The 19,714-nt window shown below is 40.7% G+C and overlaps 1 protein-coding gene and 1 non-coding gene across 4 annotated transcripts in view; one reads left to right on the forward strand and one right to left on the reverse strand.

The window, feature by feature from the left end:
- STIM1 (stromal interaction molecule 1) overlaps positions 1 to 19,714 on the reverse strand; it is a 172,518-nt gene that overhangs the window by 117,029 nt on the left and 35,775 nt on the right. The gene's annotated exons all lie outside the window — the stretch shown is intronic.
- Positions 17,702 to 17,808, forward strand: LOC124225901 (U6 spliceosomal RNA). The gene has a single exon (XR_006885124.1). It is a non-coding gene; the product is annotated as a U6 spliceosomal RNA (small nuclear RNA).

The raw sequence follows: 19,714 nt of genomic DNA on the forward strand, positions 1-19,714 counted from the left end.
GCTCCTAATTCAGATTCTATGTTCACCATAATCTTTATGATTAGGACTTGGTGTTCTATGGTGTCACCCCAAAGGTAGAAAATGCACTGGTCATACCAACACAGGCATTCTAGTATATGTGACAGTTCTATTTCTTGAGGTAAACTTAAAAATTGGCATTCTAGTTTTATACATCAGCCTTGTGAACCTGGTTAAGAGAGTCTGCTTGAAGAGATAAATATTCTCAGTGTACTGATAAAATCTGAACCGTCAAAAACTGAAATACTCTCATTCACTGAGCACTTCATATGTGCCAGATACTATTCTAAGCACTTTACACGGATTAGCTAACTTTTCATAACAACCTTATAAATTGGGTACCATTCTCCCCATTTAACATAAGAGGAAAGTGAGACACAGAGAGGTTAAGGTAAACTTGCCTAAGAATACACAGCTAATAAAACGAGTAGCCCAGAGTTTGAACCCAGGTAGTGTGACTCCATACTTAAACTTCTGTCAACTCCCCAAAGTAAATCTGCATGTAATGAGGCCTGTTAGGTGGTGGTCTTGCTCACTGCAGTGTCTCTGGTGGCGTAGGGACTGGCAGGAAGACACAGGCCTATATCCTCCATTCTAAGGTTAAATTCTTGATCTAATTAGCTGCAGATACAAAATCTTGTTGGAAGAGAGACGCCTGTCCACACAGGACAAGAACAGATGAAGCATCTAAGTGAGGCTTTGCTTGGCTTCCAGATTCTCTAACTGCAGCAGCTGAAAGTTCTATCCACACAAGGTTGTCTTTGCTGGACTTAGAGCTCAACTCTTATTATGCTACAAACTTTTATTTATCTTCAGGAATTATGCCTAGACTCAGAAAGAATTTACACAAACAATATATATTACGATAGTCATCTCCAAAGACTTTCCAATGAAAGTACATTAAAAAAATTAAAACTCTTATTTTATACTTGTTTTTAATCTTAAAATATAGGAATTATGCTTTACCAAGGTTAACTGCACAGACTAACAATGATGCCCTCTCTGAGTCCATATGTCAGACGTTTCCATGTTATTTACCATATTCGAGGTACCCTGAGAACAGGACAGGGAGCTCCACAGGGTTGGAGGGAGAACACGGGTGCCTGCAGTCACTCATTTGCTTTCTGAATACTATGACGTACTGAAGTTAATACATGTCTGATTAAAACTTATGAATTATGCTTTCTATTTTTTTCCCAGCTACACCAACCCTCACCACATACATAAACAACTTTAAAGGATTCTTGCAAATAAGTAAACAAAAATAAAAAACAACCTCCATGGACTGAAGATAACATTAAAATTACAGGGCCGCCGGGTGGCATAGTGGTTAAGTTCACACAGTCTGCTTCAACAGCCTGGGGTTCACAGGTTCAGATCCTGGACACGGACCTACACGCCACTCATCAAGCCATGCTGTGGCAGTGTCTCATATACAAAGTAGAGGAAGATTGGTACAGATGTTAGCTCAGGGACCATCTTCCTCAAGCAAAAAGAGGAAGATTGGCAAAAGATATTAGCTCAGGACCAATCTTCCTCACACAAACACAAAAAAATTACTAACAAAAATAAATAAGAAAGTGACAGAGCTGATGCTTCTATTCGTAGTATGGGCTCTCTATCAGCTACATAACAGGGTAAAAAGAATCTAATTAGTCCAAACAATAAGTTGGCCAAAAAAATTAAAAATTATCAAAAGACTATTTAAAATATGGATTTACATTTATTACTAACAATGAATCGCATCCTTAGTGTATACTGTGCCTTGATATATTAAATCAGGGGTCAGCAAACATTTTCTGTAAAGAGCCAAATAATAAATATTTTAGGCTCACAGACCATTCATTCTCTATTACAACAAAATATCTGCCATTATAGTGTAAAAGTAGCCATAGATAATATGCAGATGAATGTGGCTGTGTTCCAACAAAACTTATTTATAGAAGCAGGAGTAGTTTGCTGATCCTTGTATTAAATAATGATGAAATAAAGCCATCAAGATTTTAAAAAATCTAAAAATTCAACCTAAAGGTAAACCTCTATAAATTATCTGTGATATTTAAAGTCTGGAAATACTCAATCCAGTTAAGAAGTCTCTTTATAAGTTTCCTGCTTAATAGTGAGAAACAAAAGGCACACGTCATTGATGAAACACTATTTCCTTCTTGCTGCAATTAAAAAATGGGATTAAATAGTACATGAAAAGCAATGTTTTTTAAACTGCATTCATTTCTCAGAAAACACTGTTTGAATAATATACACAAAATATTTCTTAAGATTTAAAAAAACGAATATTACAAATTATGGAGCATGGGAGATTTGCTATACAGTAGAATATATGTTTTCTTTCATGTGCCAGTTAAAGGTATTTGTTACATTCTGTTAAATATTGAACTACAAAAGGAATTGCCTTTTAAGAGTTACTAAAGGAAAAACGTACAAGAGAAGAAATATCCTCTACAGTGTAAGACTTCTTTATTAAAATAAAGCTTTATTTTAAAAATAATAAATAAAAAATAAAGTTTTTTGGAAAACTACTCAAGTATAATCACTGATAAAGCAGCTGCTTTAACTGGAATTTTAAAAGGACTCTGGGTAAGATTAAAGAAACAGCACTACAAGGGTCGGCCCAGTGGCACAGTGGTTAAGTGCACATGTTCCACTTCAGCGGCCAGGGGTTCACAGGTTTGGATCCCAGGTGCAGACATGGCACCACTTGGCAAGCCATGCTGTGGTAGGCGTTCCATGTATAAAGTAGAGGAAGATGGGCACGGATGTTAGCTCAGGGCCAGGCTTCCTCAGCAAAAAGAGGAGGATTGGCAGCAGATGTTAGCTCAGGGCTAATCTTCCTCAAAAAAAAAAGAAACAGCAGTACACATGACATTCTTTTCTGAATCATTCATAAGCAAGCTATTATAGCAAAGAAATTGAAGATGGAAGTGTGGAGTGCTGAAAAATTTCATTGAAATGGTTTTCTAAAAATAAAACCTTTAAAATATAGTAGTACCATTTACTATAACATCAAACACACATCAAATATCTAGGGGGTAAAAAACTAATGGAAAATATATGAGACCACTACAAGGCAACCTACAAATTATTATAGAAAAAATAATTTTAAAGAGCTAAATAAATGGAAAGACATACCATGCTCATGAACTGGAAGTTACATATAGTTAATATGTCAGTTCTCCTAAATTAATCTATAGCTTCAATGCAAACCCAATCAAAATCCCAAAAAGATTTTTTCCTTTGCAGAAATTGACAAACTGATTCTAAAATTCATTAGCAATACAAAGGACCAAGAACAGCCAAGGCAGTCCTGAAGAACAAGCTGATAGACTTACACTACCAAATATCAAGACCTATTATAATAATAATTAAGATAGTGTGATATTGGTGCAAGGATATAAAAATGATAAGTGGAATGGGATAGAGTCCAGAAACAGACCCACATGTAACAGTACCTGACTTATAACAAAAGCAACACTAAAGTACAGAAGAGAAAGAATGATCTTTTCAATAAACAGTGTTAGATCAACTGGATATCCATACAGGGAGGAAATGTACCTTAACTCACTACCACACACCATACACAAAAAACTCAGTTTCGGGGGGAATGCAAATCTAACGTGAAAGGTGAAACAATAAAGTTTTTAAACGAGAAATTAGGAGAACACCTTCATGATTTTGGAGTAGCCAAAGCTTTCTTGAACAGGACACAAAAAGGACTAAACATGAAGGAAAAAGTTAATAAACTGGGAAAAGATATTCACAATACATATATAAGACAAAAGACTTGTATCCAGAATACATAAAGAACTCCACAAACCAATAAGAAAATGACAAGTAACCAGTAGAAAAATAGGCAAAAACCTTGAACACTTCACAAAATAATAAACCCAGACAGCATTATATATACATATTTGAAAGATGTATATGTGTGTATATATGTGTGTGTGTGTATATGTGTCTATATATATATATATATGAAAAGATGCTCTGATTCATTACTCACCCAGGAAACACAAATTAAAACCACAATGCGATAACACTATACACTCACCAGAGTGGCTAAAATGAAAAAAACAGGGAGATACTAGGTGTTGAAGAGGATGTCAAACAACTGGAATTCTCATACACAGCTGTGGGACTGTGTATTAGTATCTACTGTTGCATAACAAATTACCCCAAAACTAAGTTGCTTGAAACAATAAATATTCATTATCTCACACAGTGTCCGAGGGTCAGGGATCAGAGTGGCTTAACTGTGTGCTCTGGCTCAGGTCTCTCATAAGGGTTTGTAAAAGGCTATAGGCACTGAAGACTTGACGGGGGCTGGAGGATATGCTTCCAAAGTGGCTCACTCACACTCCTGGCAAGTCACTGTGGGGTGTTGTCAAGAAGCCTCAGCTCTTCTCCACGTGGGCTTTGCCATAGGCTGCTAGAGTGACCTCAAAATATACAATCATGAGTCACATAAGGACAGTTTGGTCAATGACTGACCACATCTATGGTGGTGGTCCCATAAGATTAGTACCATACAGCCTGTGTACATAGTAGGCTATGCCATCTAGATTTCTCTAAGTACACTCTGTGATATTCACATAATGACAAAAATCACCTAACAATGCATTTCTCAGAAGGTATCCCGTCGTTTAGTGACACACGACTGTATTGGTGGGCTTCCCCCAGCGTAAGTGATCAGAGAGACAGAGAAACTGTAGTACCTTTTACGACCTAGCCTCTGAAGTCATACATCATCGCTTTCACTTTATTCTATTTGTTAGAATCGAACTACTAGGGTGCAGTGTAGTCAAAGGGTGAGGAATTAGGCTCCACCTCTTGATGGGAGGCATATAAACAATTTGAGAACATATTTTAAAACCAAACACATTCACTTTGGCAAAGAATGTGGCAGTACCCACTGCAGAGCACAGGTATCTTACCAAGGCCTCCGTGTGCTAACCTCCTCTTGCTCATGCTGTCTGATTAGCATGATGTTATCAAGATAATAGATCAAAGTGATGTTCTATGAGACAGCCAGATGGTCCAGGACTCTTCTGACTATATTATGACAAAGAGTAAAAGAATGGAATTGTTTACACAGCCCTGGGCAAAACTATAAAGGTATATTTATACCTGTTCCATAAGAATGCAAACTGTTTTTGCTCCTTTTTTCTGATTGAGATAGAAAAGAATGCATTTACCAAATCAATGGCCACATACCATATTAACCTGCTCTAGCAAAGACACCATATCCATCACAGCAGCTGCACTTGGGGCTAGTAAGGTAAACCTTCTGAATTCCACATACTCCAGAATTCATCCAGTTTTGTAGGGGGCAGTGGGTAGACTAATGAATTAAATGTAGAAGTGATAGGGACCACCATCCCTGCATTCTTAAGATACTTAAGGGCAACACTAATCTCCACCATCCCTCACAGAATGTGATATTGGTTTTGATTCACTATCTTGGCCAGGGGAGCAGAGAGCAGTTTCAAAGGCTTCCACTTGGCCTTCCCCAAATGATAGCTCTTATGTGATGTGGGTGCTACGCCAACAGTTGACTACGTCCATCTCAATTATACCTATGAGGATAGGAGAAATAACCACTTGCTAGGTCTGTGGGACAATTCTACTTCTATAAAGTATCCTAAGAAAGTAATAAGATAAATATATATTAACATTACACTAAGTGAAAGAAGCCAGACATGATTCCACTTATACGAAATGTTCAGAACAGGCAAATCCACAGAGACAGAAAGTAGATTAGTGGTTGCCAGGAGGTAGAGAATGGGGAGTGACTGACTGCTTAATGGGTAATGGGGTTTCTTTGTGGGATGATGAAAATGTTCTGGAATTAGATAGTGGGGATGGTTGCACGAACTTGTTTTTAAAAAGACGCCCAACTGTACACTTTAAAATGGCAAATTTTATGTTATGTGAATTTTATCTCAAAAAACAATGGCTGTTGGCTGCCTGATAAACTGGCTGCTGTGTGAGGGCAGCTTTCACTCACACCCAGTCTACACTACAGAATCTAGAACACGGCTCTCTACACTCCAGCATATTGAGCCCTTGCAAAATGCGTAGGATACAAATATATTTCATCACTCACATTAACCATTGCACTGTAAAGTGACTTCTTCCCGTTCTCTATGAGTCCCTATTTAAATTTGAAAGGCTCATGGTTTCTAAAAAAAGAAAAAAAAGAAGCAGCAGCACAGTTCGGTGTCCAGGAAGCAAGGTCCTTGGCATCGTCTACCCCAGGCAATAACTGGCTCTGCTACTTACTTCACTCTCCCTGATTGGAAGAAAAATACAATCTCTTCTACAAAAAGCCAGAAAGATAGGCAGAAAGGATTCAGGGACTATCACACCTCAAACAAATATCTATTGGGTAAACTGTCAAGCAGTTTTCAAATTATGCTCTGCAGACCCCTCTTCTCGCCCCAACTTCCCACCCAGTTTCTTTGGCAAGATCTACTTCTTCAAGCAGAGCAGTTCTACTTTTGTTGAGTTTTAAATATTAGAAATAACGAATCTTCCTTTTTTTTCCCCCCCTTAAGACTGGCACCTGAGCTAACAACTGTTGCCAATCTTTTTTTTTCTGCTTTTTCTCCCCAAATCCCCCCAGTACATAGTTGCATATTTTAGTTGTGGGTCCTTCTGGCTGTGGCATGTGGGACATCACCTCAACATGGCCTGATGAGCGGTATCATGTCTGCGCCCAGGATCCAAACCAGTGAAACCCTGGGCCATCGAAGCGGAGCGCGCAAACTTAACCACTTGGCCAGGGGCCGGCACCGGGATCTTCCTTTTTTAAAAAAAAAATTAATATGGCTCAATTATGTAGCAGATATCTATGAATTTTGCTGACCTAAATTATCTCCCCACCTCCCAAACCCTTCTCTGAGTAATGCACCCTGATCTTCTTCCCTGGTTTCAGTCCACATGGTACCAGGGCAGTTGACTCTGACTCCAAAGCAGAATGTAACTCTGTTGGCCAATCAAAGTCCAGCATTATTCTGGCCACAGAGATTACTTTAAGTTGGGTACATGAGCCAAGCCAAAATCATACCCAGGACTGCCAGGACCATCAGAAAAGAGGTATTATCTTTCAATAGTGGTTGCTTAGCTGATAGAATGCACACCCAAAGCTGATATCTATCTTTGCCACTGCATGGGTTGAGCCTACCTAAGAACACACCAAAACAAAGAAAAGCAGAGCCAAGAGGAGAGAGATTAGGTCCAAATAACATCCATCATTCAAGTCCCCAGATCTTGCTGTGTCTAAAGGTAGATCTACTTCTAGGCTTTTTTGTTACTTCAGTCAATAAGTCGCTCTCTTGCTTAAGTCACGCTGAGTTGTATTTCTTTCACTTGCAAAAGAGTCACAACAAATGTAAAACTTTTTTTTTTCTTGAGGAAGATTAGCCCTGAGGTAACTACTGCCAGTCCTCCTCTTTTTGCTGAGGAAGACTGGCCCTGAGCTAACATCCGTACCCATCTTCCTCTACTTTATATGTGGGATGCCTACCATAGCATGGCCTGCCAAGCAGTGCCATGTCTGCACCCAGGATCCGAACCGGCGAACCCCGGGCCGCCAAGAAGTGGAACATGCGAACTTAAACGCTGCGCCACTGTGCCAGCCCCAAACGTAAAATTATTTGAAAAAATAAACTGAAAAACACCCAACTGGTCAATAAACCTCAGACCTTTACTACAAATCACAGTTAGGGGGGAATCCTAAAAAAAAAACTCCCGGGAGACTTTGTCTTCTCCTTGACTCCCTATTTTATTCCTAAATGTGCACAGCATTTTACAGTTTCCAGATCACCTTATCATTGATAATCTCATCTGATCTTCAAAAACAAAACAACTCTGAAGTCAACGTTCACATTGTATATTTGAAGACATTGAGGCTCAGAGAGAAGTGACTAACCTGAAGTCATCCAATTTGAAATCAAGGCTTCTGTCTCTAAATTATATCTTTTCACTACTCATTACTGCTTCATACAGTTCTCAGCAAGCCATACACAGGGTTGGGAACCTGACTGGGCTCAGTATGGACTTGCTACCTGACAGCATTGCTACTTGACCCCAGGCAGCTTTGTCTTGTTTCAATCAGCCCTCTCCCTGCTCCTTTTCCTCACAGATTGAGATACAGACAAGCCCATGGCACAACATCTCACTGCACACACGTAAAAGTGTGTCACTCAACTGACCAGCAGCCCTGAAAGTCAGTGGCCTTACTTTCAAAGTAGTCCTAGACCTCTGAAATGCACATCAGTGGATAGGTTCTGAGAATGAAGAAACGTATCCTAAGATGTACTTATGGGGAGAAGCTGCACTTCAGCCAACAGCAGCTAACACAACTTCTCTACCTACTGGGATCTGAAGATGTAAAAATCATCACTGACTGGAAAAACACCAAAAGCATGCAATCAAGGATTTAAAAGTATATTAGACTCACATCATATACAAAAATTAACTCAAAATGGATCAATGACCTAAATACAAGAGCTAAAATTATAAAACTATTAGAAGAAAACATATGGGTAATCATTACCTTGGATTTGGCAATGGATTCTTAGATATGACGTGAAAAGCATGAGCAACAAAAGAAAAAAATGGATAAATGGGACTCTATTAAAAAAAAACTACCGTGCATCAAAAGACATTATCAAAAAAGTGAAAAGTCAATCTACAGAATGGGAGAGAATATTTGCAAATCATATATCTGATAAGGGTCTAGTATCCAGAATACATAAGAATTCTACCAACTCAACAACAAAAAGACAAACAATCTAATTTTAAATAGACTAAGGACTGAAGAGACATTTCTCCAAAGAAGATATACAAATGGCCAAAAAGTACATGAAAAGATGTTCAACATCATTAGTCATTAGGGAAATGCAAATCAAAACCACGACAAGATACCACTTCACACCCACTAGGATGGCTGTAAATAATACAAACAAACAAACTGAAAAATAACAAGTTTTAGGAAAGATGTGGAGAAACGGAATGCTTATACATTGCTGGCGGGAATGTAAAATAGTGCAGCTGCTGTGGAAAACAGTTGGAGGTTCCTCAAAAAGTTAAACATAGAATTACCATATAACCCCACAATTCCACTCCTAGGGATACAGCCAAAGGAACTGACAACTGGCCACATGTATACGCCTGTCCATAGTAGCACTATTCACAATAGTCAAAAGGTAGAAACAGCCCAAGTGTCCATCACCAGATGCACAGACAAATTGTGATATGTACATATTCATATATATATATATATATACACTATACATACACAGTATGATATATATATATATAGCATGAAACATACTACAACATGTATAAACTTTATGAATATTATGCTTAGTGAAATAAGCCAGACAGAAAAGGACAAATATTATGTGATTGCACTTATATGAAATATCTAGAATAGGCAAATTCATGATGACAGAAAGTAGATTAGAGTTTAACAGGAGCTAGCGGCAGAGGAGAATAGGGAGTTATTGCTTAATGGGTACAGAGTTTCTGTTTGGGGTGTTGAAAAAGTTTTGGAAATAGACAGTGGTGAGTTTGCACAACACTGTGAATGTAATTATTGCCACTGAATTGCACACTTAAAATGGTTAAAGTGGCAAATTTTATGTTAAATGTTTTACCACAATAAAAAAAATTTTTTTAAAGAATGATGTACTGACACATACTACAATGTGGATTAACATCTAAAATATTATGCTAAATTAAAGAAGCCAGATACCAAAGGTCACATATTGTATGGTTCCATTTATATAAAATATCCAGAATAGGTAAATCCATAGAGATTGATGGCTGCCAGAAGGAGGGGGAAAGGGGGAGAATCTGCTTAACAGATAAAGTACTTTGCTTTGGAGTGATGGAAATGTTTTGGAACTAGACAGAACTGGCTGTTGGACAGCATTGCGAATGTACTAATGCCACTGAATTCTTCCATTTAAAGTGGTTAATTTTATGTTATGTGACTTTCACCTCAATGAATTTTTTTAAAGTACATGAGAGAATTCAGGGAATCATCTGGGCAGCAGCAATTAGGGCTATGAGGCAAGGCAAGGCAAGAAATAGTCAGGAACCCAGTGAATAGTCTGACTAAGAGACATCCAGGAACAGCAGGAAGAAACAACTTGATGCTGCAGCAACCCGATGCCTCCCTGCATTGGTGAGAGTACAGGTCAAGCGGCTGTAACAAAGAGACCCTCATTCAGAGTAGATTAAACCAAAGAGAAGTAGTTTCTCTCTCATATAATAGTTTAGCAGTGAGCAGTCTGGGGCCAAGAGTGGCACTCTGTCATCCTCATTCAACGTGATGCTTCCACCTCTGGGACCAAAAAGAGTGCTGTAGCTCTCACCATCTCCCAGCTAGCAGGAAGGAGAAAAGGGCAAAAGAAGCACTCTTCCATTCTGCTTAAGCTCATGAGCCAGAAGTGGTAGACGCACCACTTCCACTCAGATCCCACTGGTTTGGTCTTAGACATGTGGCCACACTTAGTTGCAAAGAAGGCTGGGCGGTATGTGCCCTGCTAAAACTCAAGTGTTCTTGAGTTAGCGTCACTACACTGACTAATACAAACATAGCCTCTTATTTGCCGTTTATGATTGGGTATCCATGGTGTAGAAATGAAAGCTTCTCAAAAAAAAAAACAGTGAGAGTTGTCTCTGTCAATATTGGGCCAGGGGTGAAAAAAAAACAAAGTGGGGCCCGGGCCCCTGTCTTTAAAAAACTCCCAATCACACAAAGCAATTACAATACCGTGAGATAATTAAGAGAGAGACATACAAAGTATAATAGAAGAATAATAATGGAATGGGCTGCTTGCCTATGGGCAGGGAGACTGGAGAGGCTTCAAAAAAGTGATGACACTTGAGTTGAGTATTGAAAGATGAGGAGTTTACCAGATAGAAAATGCAGGAAGGGGCCGGCCCCGTGGCCAATTGGTTAAGTTCGCGTGCTCCACTTTGGTTGCCCAGGGTTTTGCCAATTGGAATCCTGGGGGTGCGCATGGCACCGCTTGTCAGGCCATGCTGAGGCGGCATCCCACATGCCACAACTGGAAGGACTCACAACTAAAGATACACAGCTATGTACTGGGGGGCTTTGGGAGAAAAAGGAAAAATAAAATCTTAAAAAAAAAAAAAAGGAGATGCTTTTGGCTCACATCTCTGCTGCTATGCCTAGTCTCATCCTTGACTCCCCAGTGCCACCACTGATAAGCCAAGCTCTTGCAGAAGAAAGGCAGTAACAGAACCCCAAGCCAAGTCCTACAAAGACTGAGGCAGGACACAGTTCTCAGTTTTGTTCGGTTTTGTTTTTAAGCTTGTTTTATTGAGGTAAAATTCACATAACATAAAATTAACCATTTCAAAGTGAATAATTCAGTGGCATTTAGTACATTCACAATGCTATGCAACCACAATGGTCTTAGTTTTTGACAAGGTCTGGAAAGCCTCTGTGATTTCAGTGAGGTCAGGCTCCACCCGCTCCTCAGGCCTCTGTGCTCCGACTGATATGCCAGATCCCTGTGCTTTGAGCAAACATCTGCCCAGAGTCCCTCATCTCCTGAACACGTTGCCCTAAAAGTCTTTCCTCTCATTATGTTTCCCTTGCTACTTGTGGCTACTCAAACATGCTATTTTCTTGCTGTCAGTCTGGGAATGGTGTTGTTGCCTCCATACACTTTCCCCCAGACTTACATTACCCTGGGGAAAGTTCTCATCCTATTTTCATTATTTCCTGGGAACAGCTCTGATCCCAGTCTCATTTCACCCTGGGCACCACTTTGATCCACACTTCACTATTCACTAATCTCTAGATACGTCATTGACCACATCATATACCACAGGATGACTTTTTCCACCTCCTCCTCTACTTCTGTCATGTTACTCAGAACAGCTTTACCCTGAATACATCTGCTTCCACTCTTTGTTTGGGTCTCTTATAAGCCCAGGGCTTCACCAGATCTCTCACGCCAAAGTTGGTGGTATCTGGGTTTTAGAGTAGTCAAAATCATGGAAACAGAAGGTAGAATGGTGATTGCTAGGGCCTGGGGGGAGGCGAAATAAGGGGTTATTATTTAAATAGGTATACAGTTTCAGTTTTACAAGATGAAATCAGTTATGGAGATAGAGGGCGGTGATGGTTTCACATTATGAATGTATTTAAGACCACTAAACTTTAGATTTAAAAATAGTTAAGATGGTAGGCACAGGTACTACCCTGTGGGCATTATTATAGCCCAAGGCACCATAATATTTCTAAAGGACCCACACAACCTTTAAAAATTTTAAAAATCATCTAAATAAATATGTAAAGAGCCTCACACAGTTCCTGGCAAATAGTAGGTGCTAAATAAATGACAGTACTTATTTTATAATTAAAGCATATAAATCCTCACAGAACAATACACTTTCAGAATTGAAGTGGCTTTTGGAAATCAAAACGTCCAATTCCCTCATTTAACAGAGGAGCAGATTAACTTACTCCATAATAAATTTATTCAGGACACCTATTCAGCCAGGCTGTGTGCCAGGTACATGGGATACAGAGATGAGTAAAACACAGTCCCTACCTTATGCTAGGTAAATACGAAAAGGGGAGGTGACTTGTTGGAGTAACCTAGTTGATCACTAAGACTGGAAATCGTCTTCTAATTTTCAGTGTTTTGTTCTTTCCACTGATCTAAAATTATTCAATACAAATAAAAGTACTTATCAGGAAGAAGCCTACCATGTGCCCTATGCCAAAGAGAGTGCCATCTTACAGCTCAGCATTCCTCATAGGTAACTTGTCAGAAAGTATACGCCTCTTCGGGCTTAGAGGTTGATTCTTTTTTCTCTGTAAACAGTCAATAACAGGCAGCAGCTGGGACCTCAGAGGCCCTGGTAGGAAGTTACAGGAAGATGTTGAAAAATAAAGTAAAAGACTGCAGTCAGCAAAGTCACTGGCTAAGCAGAGAGAAGGCAGAGCAAAGACAGACCAAGACCTTTCTCCTTTATCCCAGAGATTAAGTCATGCTCCCTCCAGGCTAGGACCAGTTCCAGAAATGTACCTTTGTCCCTCTGGGGTCATCTATCCCTACCTCTTCCCTCCGTCGAGTCTCAACCTTGAGTTCCTAATGGAAAAGACAGCACTGTGGAGTAGAAAGAGCACAGCTTGTAGTTTCGCAGACCTCGGCTGAAACTTTGGCTCCACCACTAACTAGCTGTATGCTTCTTAAGTTGTCTATTTCTGCATCTGGAAAATGGTCACTGTACCTTCTTCCGGGAGTTGTGGTGAGTATTAGAATTGTGTCTAATGTGTTTAGATGTATCTAGATAAATGCCTGGCATGCAGAGGTTAATGAATATACGGTGCTATCATTAATTTATTATTAATGTCAAGGTCTCTCTCGTCTGCCCCACACTTTCTCTGGTGATTACAAGCTTCAGCACAGCACCACAGTTTAGGGCTCCCACAATAACACGGAGTACACAGAGAGGCATGGTACCTTCACTGGTTACATTTCTCTAACCCTCCCCTCTCAATCTATACCAGCTCAGGTCTCTACTCCCCCAACTTTGAAAAAACAAAATCTTTGAAGCTGCCTCCCCTGGTTCCTCTTCAAAATGTCACCCTCTTTCCTTCCTTCCCTTACCACTATATTTCTCAAAAGAGAAGTCTATACTTATTGCCTCTATGTCTTCACCTCATGCTCACTCCCTAAGCCACAGCGGTCTAGCTTCCGACCCCACCCCTCCACTGAAACTGTCATCACCAGGTCACCAATGACTCAGTAGCCTCACTTCAGGGCTCATCCCACCTGTTCTCTGCTGCAACAAACATCTACCTTCTTTTAGAAACTTTTCTCATTCCTGGCTTCCCAGACAGTACTTTCTCCTACCTCTCTGATTGCTCCTGCACAGATTCCTTCCCTAACTTTTCTGTCTATAGACATGAGAGTTCCTCTGGGCTCTGTCCTCAACCTCCTTCCTTTCTTCATTTTATGGATTTCACTCAGGTGATTTCATCTACTTTTATGTTTCCACTCTCACTTAAAACTCATCATTCTCATATCTACGTGCCTACCTCTCTCAGGAGCTCCAAAACTTCTTCCCCAAGTACCGGACAGCTTCTCCTGGATGTCACCACAGGCATCTCAAAACCAACAATAACTTCCCCAAACCAGCTCTCCAGACTGTATTCCATGTATTAACAGCATCACAGTAATACCCAGTCACCTAACACTTCCTCCCTCACCCTCAGTCACACAATTTAAATCAACCCCCATGACCACAGCCCTTGTTCCAGCCCCAACATTTGCTACTGCTACAGTCTTCAGGCTGGCTTCTCTGCCTCTAGTTTAATCTACCCATTCTAAGCCTCCTAAGCACAGGCATCAAAGAGACCTTTCTAAAACACCACTCTGACCGTGCCACTCTCCATCTTAAATATCTACAGTGAAGCTCAACTCCAACAGGATTTAAGCTCTTTACCATTCAGAATCCCTCCCAAGCAGTCCAACAGTCCAGCACAGGAAGAATTCACCACTCCCTGAAGATGCCATGCACTTTCACACTCACCCTGCCTAGAATGCATTCCGGGACCTTCCCAGCCTAGCACACTCTGGTCATCCTTAAAAATCCAGCTTAAACATCTCTGAAGCCTTCTCCGACTCTCTCTTGCTAAGCATTTTGACTCTCCTTCCTTTCTCTCCTTGTACATTTTCTCTGTTCTTCTAATGTAGCACCTGTGATACTACACTGAGTGTACCTGCTTGTGTGCTTATCTTCTCAGTAATCTGTGGACTACTCAGTAATCTGTGGACTATGAGTATCAATGGTCATAGAGGATACTCCCCCCATATCAGGAGAGCAAACTCTAACGGCTACAGGAAATCTTAATAGGTTCAACTTCCCCTCTTGCAAATGCCTCCAGATGCTGCTTGGACTCTGACCCCAGAGGAGGTTTTCCTGACCTGATTACTGGGGCCCCTCTGCCTGGCATAGCCTGTTCAACAGAGAAAGAAGAGCTTCCTGTAGATTAAACTCCTTTGCAAAATGATTTCTAAAATGAGCTGAGATTACAGGTAGGACTGGCAGTTGCCAGGTCCATCTCAGGAAGTAATTTGCAAAATAATTTCAAGACCTTTACACACCTTCAAAAGTAACTGGGATGGGGGCCGGCCCCGTGGCCGAGTGGTTAAGTTCACGTGCTCTGCTTGGGCGGCCCAGGGTTTCACCAGTTCGAATCCTAGGTGCGCACATGACACTGCCCATCAAGCCATGCTGAGGTGGTGTCCCTCAACTAGAAGGACCCACAACTAAAAATACACAACTATGTAGCAGGGGGCTTTGGGGAGAAAAAGGAAAAATAAAATCTTAAAAAAAAAAAAAGTAACTGGGATGATTACTACAACCTGTGGCTAATCTTCCTGCCTTCAGTTCCTCCTCCCGGGAAACTGCCCTGGACCACACCACTTGCAACAAGTTGCTTCACTAGCCAGAAATCCATGATGGCTTCTCACTGCCTAAAAATGTATAACATGGTGATTAACAGCAAGGACACTGGAAACATATCACCCAGGCCTGAATCCTAACTTCGCCAATTATTAACCATGTGAATTTGAACAAGTTATTTAAGCTCTGGGCCTCAATTTTCTCAACTGCAAAATAGGAAAATAATAGCACCTATCCTCTTAGGGTTATTAAAGATTAAATACACTAATACTAAGAATTAAATAATTTTTAAAAATTAAATAAGCTTAGCATTAAAAATGCCAACAACAGTGCCTGGCATATGGTAAGAACTTAGTAAATGATATATAAACATATTCAGGTTTAAAGTACCTCTGTCATTTATAGCCTGAAACATCAACTGTTGCCCTGACCCATTTCACATTCTACAACTCACCAGTTCCCAATCCTTTTAACTTCTGACTTCATCACTTATGATTCTTTGCCTCTACCCACAGTACCAATCCCCATCTGCCTAACCCCTCCCACTGTCATTGGCTGCAAATTCTCTCTGGCAGTGCTACCTTCAGCTGCCCCAGAAATAGCCCCCTTAGCAGAGTGTCCATTGGTGGTGCCATGCCTAAGAGCATGCAGTACAAGATACTCACCTTCTCCTGAGCATTCTATTCTCTATATTCACTCCTACCTGCACTCAGGTCATTTTCACAATCCAAATGTCTCCCTGAGCTTCTGCAGGATATAAACCTTAAACAGACTTTTAGAGACTAATTAAGTCACATCATCTCCAGGAAGCCTGCTAGACTACAGTGACTCACACAAATGTCTGCCTTCTCTCAACTACTAAAGTCTTAATCTGTAACATACACTTCCATACTCATATCATCTAATCATCTCTACTAGATTAAGTTCCATGAGGCAGTGTCTGGTTTTCCATCACTACATCACCATTACCCTAGAACAGTGACTGCATCATAGTAAATGTTTAATACATATTTATGGAATGCAATCTAACCCAACTACTTCATTTTTAAATGGGAAAACAAACGTTGATAAAATAGAAGTATCTCACTCAAAGCAGAGTGAGGAGTGAAACCCAGAACTCCTTAAGACTGAAATATTGAATGCAACCCATTCCCCATCCCTTTTCTGGGCCAGCTGCAGTTAACAAGAGAGCAGACAGATAGTTCACTCATTGACCCCAGTGTTGTTCCCTCAAAGCAGGGCATTTCCCTCTCCCTCCAGAAGCAGAAGACCAGGCCAAATATAAAGGCTGAATTAGCTATATCTCCCACCATCGAGTCTGAGACACAACCAGGAACTGGTGGATTAACCAAGATCTAGAGACTTCTGCAAGAGCATCCCAGTCTGTGAAAAGAAGGGGAGCCCTGGAGGTACCCTGCCAGCCAAAGGACAGTTGGCCATTCTACTTCTCCAAGCCCTACTAATAGAAAAGCAGGGAGCCACATTATGCTCATTTACCTAACTGTGTTCCAGGGAACACTGGAGTCTTATGAAATGTCAATAGGTGGGGGTTTGGGTGGGGGGGGGTGCAGATTCCATGATCAAAAATATGTAGGAAACCTTGAACACCTTTCCTTATCATATTAAAGGCCCCCCAGGTTTTCCAAACTTGATCTCAAAGGTCTTGTTTTGTATGTGTGAGAAAGATTGTCCTGAGCTACTATCTGTGCCCCTCTTCCTCCATTTTGTATGTGGGACGCCACCACACCATGGCTTGATGAGCGGTGTGTAGGTCCGCGCCTTGGATCCAAACCTGCAAACCCCGGGCCGCCAAAGCAGAGCATACCAAACTTAACCACTACACCACTGGGCCAGTCCCTGAAAAGTCCTTTAAAAAGTAATATTTATTGTCTTTTCATATGATAGTGATGTTCTGAAGAACACATTTTAAAAGAATGCACTGTACAAATGTATAAAGGTACTGTTATTCCACAGTTACTCAAAATGGACAGGACTCGGGGCTGGCCCGGTGGCGCAGTGGTTAAGTGCACACGTTCTGCTTTGGTGGCCGGGGGTTGGCCAGTTCGGATCCCAGGTGCAGACACGGCACCGCTTGGCAAGCCATGCTGTGGCAGGCATCCCACATATACAGAGTAGAGGAAGATGGGCACGGATATTAGCTCAGGGCCAGTCTTCCTCAGCAAAAAGAGGAGGATTGGTGCTTGCTTCGGCAGCACATATACTAAAATTGGAACGATACAGAGAAGATTAGCATGGCCCCTGCGCAAGGATGACACGCAAATTCGTGAAGCGTTCCATATTTTTAGGATTGAAACAAAAAAACAGCTCACTAATTGGGAAAAAATATTTACAAGCCACTTATCTGACAAAGGGTTAATCTCCATAATATACAAAGAACTCACACTGCTTAACAACAAAAAAACAAACAACCCGATCAAAAAATGGGCAGAGGACATGAACAGACATTTCTCAAAAGAAGATATAAATATGGCCAATAGACACATGAAAAGATGTTCATCATCGCTAATCATCAGGGAAATGCAAATCAAAACTACACTAAGATATCACCTTACACTCGTTAGATTGGCAAAAACATCCAAAACCAAGAGCAACAAATGTTGGAGAGGTTGTGGAGAAAAAGGAACCCTCATACACTGTTGGTGGGAATGCAAACTGGTACAGCCACTATGGAAAACAGTGTGGAGATTTCTCAAAAAGTTAAAAATAGAAATACCCTATGACCCAGCCATCCCATTACTGGGTATCTATCCTAAGAACCTGAAATCAGAAATCTCAAGAGTCCCTTGCACCCCTATGTTCATCGCAGCATTATTTACAATAGCCAAGATGTGGAACCAACCTACATGCCCAGAAACTGATGATTGGATAAAGAAGATGTGGTATATATACACAATGGAATACTACTCAGCCATAAAAAAAGACAAAATTGGCCCATTCACAGCAACGTGGATGGACCTCGAGGGTATTATGTTAAGCGAAATAAGCCAGTCAGAGAAAGGCGAACTCTATATGACTCCACTCATAGGTGGAAGTTAGTATATTGATAAGCAGATCTGATCGGTGGTTACCAGGGAAAAGGGGGGGTGGGGGGAGGGCATAAAGGGGGAAGTGGTGTACCCACAACATGACTAACAAAAATGTACAACTGAAATCTCACAAGGTTGTAATCTATCATAACATTAATAAAAAAAAAAAAAAGAGGAGGATTGGTAGTAGTTAGCTCAGGGCTAATCTTCCTCAAAAAAAAAAAATGGACAGGACTCTAAAGTAGGAAAGACTGCCTGGACTACTTGGACCACTAAAATTACATTACTTTCCCCATCACAATAAGCTTGGTGAAGGTTAGCCTGGATTAAGATTTAAGTCTGTTGCCTTTAAAGCCTGTGTCTTTCTATCATTACATTATATTCCTTGAATGAATGAATTCCTATGAATTCCATGGAATTCATAATTTGGTGATGTTCACTATTATAATAGAGGGAATGGGGACAAAAGGATGGAGAGGGGGATGGGGGCAAAGGGAGCTCAGGGGGCTCCCTTATCCTTGGGGGTAGGAGAAGTTGTAGGGAGGCTTCCCAGAGAAGTTGGTACCTCAGCTAGACTAGTGATGAAGAATATGGGCCCTGGGAGAACAGACCAGTTTCTACAGGAGGTCATCTTCCAGCCTATCCAATGAAGAGATAGCAGAAGAAAGAGAAGTCTTTCTCAGAAACAGCATTTCCAAGGGGTGACAAGAGATAGCTTTAGGGAACATAAGCCAGGGTGGGCTGCCACTAGATACAAAATTACTTGACAGCTGCCCTCCTGAAAAAAAGTAACTTGGCAGTTTTTACTCTGACAGAATCTTAGGCCGGAAGGAATATTTTGAAACCACTTAAATAAACCCCCACTTTATTGATGATAAGAGGTCCTAAGACAGCCTGGCTTCCTTTGTCCCCACTTGAGCTGTATATGAGAGAAACACAGTTAGACAATGATAATTATAATGGTTAACAATTAATGAGAGTTTATTATATGTCAGGCAATCTGCTAAATGTTAAACATGGATTATCTCATCTTGATCTTCACAACAGCCCTATAAGATAGATATGATTATCTCCACGTTACAGATAAGGAAGCAGGCGCTGAGAGGTTAACTAATTTGCCCAACGAATTACTAGCAAGTGATGGGACCCAGGCAGACTGACCC

This window comes from Equus quagga, chromosome 14 (genome assembly GCF_021613505.1).
Source record: "Equus quagga isolate Etosha38 chromosome 14, UCLA_HA_Equagga_1.0, whole genome shotgun sequence".
Classification (NCBI taxonomy): Eukaryota; Metazoa; Chordata; class Mammalia; order Perissodactyla; family Equidae; genus Equus; species Equus quagga.